The sequence below is a fragment of the Corvus brachyrhynchos genome, unplaced genomic scaffold (assembly GCF_000691975.1).
Source record: "Corvus brachyrhynchos isolate BGI_N302 unplaced genomic scaffold, ASM69197v1 scaffold376, whole genome shotgun sequence".
Taxonomy (NCBI): domain Eukaryota; kingdom Metazoa; phylum Chordata; class Aves; order Passeriformes; family Corvidae; genus Corvus; species Corvus brachyrhynchos.
This window is the reverse complement of record NW_008238966.1, coordinates 185042-190532: the sequence shown is the minus strand read 5'-3', so window position 1 is coordinate 190532 and position 5491 is coordinate 185042.

Genomic DNA, 5491 nt, shown 5'->3' with positions numbered 1-5491 from the left:
GATCCATAGGCAATATCCCTGGAAACCCTCCCTCCTGCCTGGATTTGATCTGGTGCAGTGGCGCTGGGAGTCTGTGCCACCAACCCCTGCTCTGTTGAAGCTCCTGGGTCTCCCACACTCCCATCAGTCAACCTGCTGTGGCACCATCCCACACAACTCCAGAGCCAGTATTCCTGCACCCTCCCAGCTCTATGGACACTGAGAGCCACCTGGATCAGTCAATGCTTGGCCCAATCTGTATCCTGTCCTGCTTTCCTCATGTGGGGGGAACAAGGGCCCGCAGGGGAGAATCTGATCTGTGCAAGGGCAAAGGTTCAGCCCCTGGTGTTGCTGCAAAAGGGAATAGGAATCATAGGATCCTGGAATAGTTTGGGTTGGAAGGGACCTTGGAGATCAGCCAGTTCCACCCCCTGCCATGGGCAGGGACCCCTTCCACTAGACCAGATTGCTCCAAGCCCCATCCAACCTGGCCTTGAACCCTTCCAGGGATGGAGCAGCCACAGCTCCTCTGGGCATTGGTTCAGGAAGGGGTGGGAGGCAGAGATAGGGTGAGGTGAAGATTTGTAGAGGGGAAAATCCCTGGGCTGAGAGGTATTTGCTTCCCATCTGGAGCTTGGATGGGAAACTTGGATGCCTGTTTCAGCAAAAAGGATCGAGCTAGGAGCCACAGACACACACAGTGAAGTGGTGCTTGGCCTGGAGACCTCAGCAGGTTGGGCCATACTCCACACACTCAATTTCTGGGGCTGAGCCAGCTCAGGCCACAGATGGGACCAAGAGGGAACAAACAGGGCTCTTGAGTGTTCCAAACTGGGAGGAAGGAGACAACCCCAGTGCCTCCCCCATCCCTGTCAGGTCTGTTGCTGCATCCAGGTTGGAGGGTTGCTGGATGGATGGTTTCTGCTGGGCTCGGTGTGGAGCTCCTGAGCACAAGGGAGGTTTTACTTTGTTGTAAGTGAAGTACAAAACCATCACCAGCCAGAGAACAAACAGCTCCAGGCTGGAGAGGGAGCAGGGAGAGGGAGATGGGGAGGAGCAGGAGGAGCATGGGGACGGGGCATCCACAGGAGGTTTTTCAGGGACTTGTGATCTCAGAGCAAATTTCTGCTGTTGGCTGCGCACCAGTGGCACCATTTCACCAACTCATGCGTGCCTCCCCATCGCCAGCTCCGCAGTGCTGAGCGCCTCGGGGGGGTCAGGGCCGCTCTGCGGAGGGCTGCGGGAATATGGTCCCTGCTCGGAGAGCGTGTGATCTGCCAGGCAGCCCGGGAGCCCCGGGGACACTGCCATGCCTTTGTTCCTCCTTCTCTTTCTTTTCCACCTTCAGATTTTTTTCCCCTCTGCTTCCAGCTGCATATGCAGCACTCCCCCCCCCTTTCCACCCACAGTTCCTGTCTTGATTTTCCTTCCCCTGTGCAAATATGTGTTCCTTAGGCTCCTTCTCCTCCCTGCCCAGCTCCCCCCATCAGTGTTGCCTTCCCAAAGTTCTTTTTTTTCCCTTCTCCCTCTTTTCCCACAGGCCTGCTTCATTCCTTCTCCTTCCTGCTTCTCTCCCCTTCCCTCCAGCCTCTCGGGCTCCCGTTCACTCACTCTGTCTCCCCTTCTCTGACAGTTTGGGGGAAATCTGTCTGTGTCAACACACAAATTCCATTATTTATTGGCTGAGTGGAGCAGGGTCCTACACTCGTCTGTAATTGTCTCCAGATCAAAGCGGCTGCTGATGGCAGCTTTGCCTTCTCGCAGCAGAACACCACCCCCAGCTTCCAGCTCCCCATCCTCCCGGGGGAGTCGGGTGCGTGTGCGTTGACACCCTCGATGACTGATCTCTCAGACAGAGAGGAAAGAAGTAGGGCTGGTGGGGGAGAAAAGGGAGACCTGGAGGATCTGCAAAGCTCCCAGGAGAAGATGGGGATGGTGGGGTGTGTCTCAGGGGGACAAAGTCCCTGGCATGGACCAGGGGAGAGTGGGAAGGTAGAGGTGGTCCCTATCCTGGGAATAGAGACAGAGAAATGAAGTGAAAGAAGGGACAGGGAAGCAGGAAACATCCCCATATCTGCCCAGGACTGGAAGAATTAGGATTTTAGAAATGGGGATAAAGGAGGACATGCCTTTTCCTGCAATTCCCTTCTAAAACCACCAACCTATCCCAGGGATGTGGGACTTCAATGTGAACTGCAGGCACACAGTTTTTTTTGGGTGTTGCAAGATGCCTGAGGGGAGAGGAATCATCCACTCCAACTTCTGCCCCTTGGCCTCCTCACTGGGGTCCCAGCTTCAACATGAGTAGAAGAGCTGCAGTGGTTTCTTTGCTGAGGGAGGTGAGATCAATCAGAACCCCTCTTCCTAGGCCCAGTCTTCCCATTTTATCATGATACACTGGGGAGCTTGGGAGTCTTTTGTTCCACGTGGATCTGCAGACACCAAAAGACACAGACCCCATTGAAAATCCTGACAGCTTGATCCCCTCTCACTGCCCAATACACGAAGCTGTCAGGCTCAGGCCATGGCTCTGCATTCCTTCTAACTGTCCAAAGCATTTCCTCCTGGTAACACCTCCCTGGCCCTACCATCATTTCTCCTCTGGTTTCTTTCTGCACAGAGTTCAGACAGTTTCACTTACACTTCTCCCTGTGAGGTATTGCTCCAAGCCTTAAATCAGTTTTTTAACCTTTCAGAACTTCAAGCACAGGTGTTGTGCGTAATATTCCAACACCAGTCACACTGATGCCTGACAGAGGAGAGGTGTCACCTCCTCTCTCACAAAGCTTCTGCTCTTCCCCCATGCAGTCATCACACTGTTGCCCACCTTTCTTTCCTGCTCACTGATCCCCATTCCTTAGTCCTTCCCAGCAGAAAGGAAACATTCCCTCAGGACATTTTAGGTAAACCTTCTAAGAGGATGCCCACAACAAAATGAGTAGTCCCAGCTCTCAGGATAATGGGGACACATCCCTTCGCTTTTGCTTTGGGTCCCGAGTGTCTTACTTCAAGTTGAACAAGACACCAGCCATGAGAACAGCTCCTTTGGCAGCTTGGGTTTGCAAGAAATTCCCCCCCTCCAGAGCAGGAGGGGTGACCTGGCTTCCTGAGCTGCCATTGAAGTCTGTGTCCTACAAGGAGTCAGAACTGCCTCCCCCAGAGGCTGAGCAGGACTGGGCCCCATGTCCTGAAAATGCTCAAAAGGAGGTGACAGCTACAGAGGTGTGCTCAGAGCTGAGCCTGTGTTCAGCTTCCACCTATCCCAGAAGGGACTGGGGGAGTTGTCCCCATGTGTGGCTGGCCAAGAAAGTCAAGGGCCTTCCACCAGTAGTGAGCCTTGAATTGGTCACCTCAGCTACATCTTCTCACCTACAAACCCCCTGGAACACATACCTGGTACAAAATTTCTTCCTGCACCGCTGCAGAGGAAGAGGAGGGTGCTAAGCAACTCCAGCACCTTGCAGAGCAAAGCCCATGGACAAGGACTTCCAGTAGGAATAGAGTCCCGGCATCCTTCGTTGCTCCATCCACCCCTGGGCATGGTGCCTGTGAAGAGAAGTGGCTCCTGACAAATCTGGGACCTGTGCTCTGGAAGGCTGGGCTCTCTGGGCAGCTCTTTCCCGTGCCTTGGTGCTCTGCTCACCTCTGCTCAGTGACTGGGACTTTCCGGGTTCACAAGGGTTTCGTTCTATTGGGACATCTGGAGGATCCTGGGGTATCCCTACTCAGAACTAGATTGTGCAGCTCAGAAGGATCTGCAGGATGACAATCCCCTCCCCAGTCTGGTCCCTGTGACAGTGTTTTACCACCCTCATGGTAAAGATTTTTCCTTAATAAGAATTTCCTTTCTACAGCTCATGCCCTTACTTTCTCATCCTGTCCCTGAAAGGAGATGGGCATGTGTCATATCTTGCATCCCAGCACACAAGGGCAGGCAGAGTGCCCACCAGCCCTGATAAACATGCCAAAATGGCCACCATCCCCTTCAGGGCATGGGTTTTCCTCCCAAGGGAAGGCAGGGAACCAAAGCTTTGGAGCGGAAGAAGCACTGGTGAGGGCATCCTGCTGCAGAGAGCGTTGTGGCTTCACAGACCAAAGCCCCAGCACCTGACCCTACAGAAGCAACCCCAGAGTGACTTCCCAGCTGCAGGGCCAGGGCTGCTCTCATTCCCACCAGGAGACCCCCCGCCTTCCACTGCGGTTGCCCTCTTGGGCACCACAAACTATAACTGCTCCCGCTTGGAGCGAGAAGGGAGCAGCGAAGCCACATGCACGGCTGGGCAGACGGGCGCCCTGGGGAGCTGGGGGAAGGGCTGTGTGTGGTCTGGCAGGGACAGCGTTTCTTGCAGCCCCTTCTGCTGCCCCAGCACGCAGCAGGCAGGAAAATGGAGTGACAGTGGTGGCTGGGCAAGGTTTAGTGCCCACAGGCAGCTGAGTGATGGTCCCCCCCCAGTCCTTTGCTCTCTGCATGACTTTTCCAAGGCAGTTCAACCTGCGGCATCTCCTCCTACATCCCACCCTGATCTCTCCGTCTGGCCTTGCCAAGGCACATCAGTGCTGACCTGCGGCAACTGGCCACCCGCCCGCCTGTGCCAAGACATCTCAGACAGACATACCCCCTTCTAGCTTCCAGCATTTTCCAAAAACAAGCTCCCAGCCGCATCCTGATTCCCTACCCAGAGAGAACAGGGCTGGCAGCTGAACACTCCTCTGCACCACAAGAGGGGCCTTAAAATCTACAGGATACAAAGCAGGGTGTTAGCGGTGCACTGTGCCCACTCCATCCCCCCCATCCTGCTGCTCACCCTCCTCTGCTCTGTTCCCCCAAAAAAGGCTCTTCTTTGGATTCCTCATCCCTCTGCAGCACCCCCAGCCTGTGCCATTTCCTTCAGGAAAGGGATCCTTGGAACAAGTCTGTGCTCCCTCTCAAGGCCAACCCCTCCTCCCCGCTGCGTTTGACCTTGGTCCCCTGGAATCATGGGGTCTGGGAGGGAAGCAGGAAGAGACTGCAAGGTCTGGGGAGATGAGGAAAAGGAACAGAATGGGGCTATCCTATGACCTCCGTTAGGGGAGGGAAGCAAGAGGGGACATGACAGGGTTCCCCCGGCCCCCCCCAAGGAAGCAGCGAGGAAGATGTTTGGGGGTGGGAGGTGCATTACCAAGCAGAGCTGAAGAAGGGCGGGAAGGACCGGGCAGGGAGTCGGGGAGTCTCGGATCTTGCCGGTGCACCTGGGGGAGAAGGAGGTGATGGTGAATATTTTACTCTAAATCAAACAATAGGACCAGAGCCGCTCCAATGATTTTGCAGAATGCATTTGGTCGGAGACGGGGGAAGGACTGGAGGGAATGAAATAAGACCCCCGAAAATTTCTGTGTCCCGTTTCACCCCCACCCTCAATCCCCCTCTGGCCTGAGCAGCACTCGAGGCGGGTCCCGGCGGAGCGCTATCCACTCCATCCCACCTCCGGGGTCTCAGCCCCGGGAGGGCTGGGCGGCGATGGAAAGAGGGGCG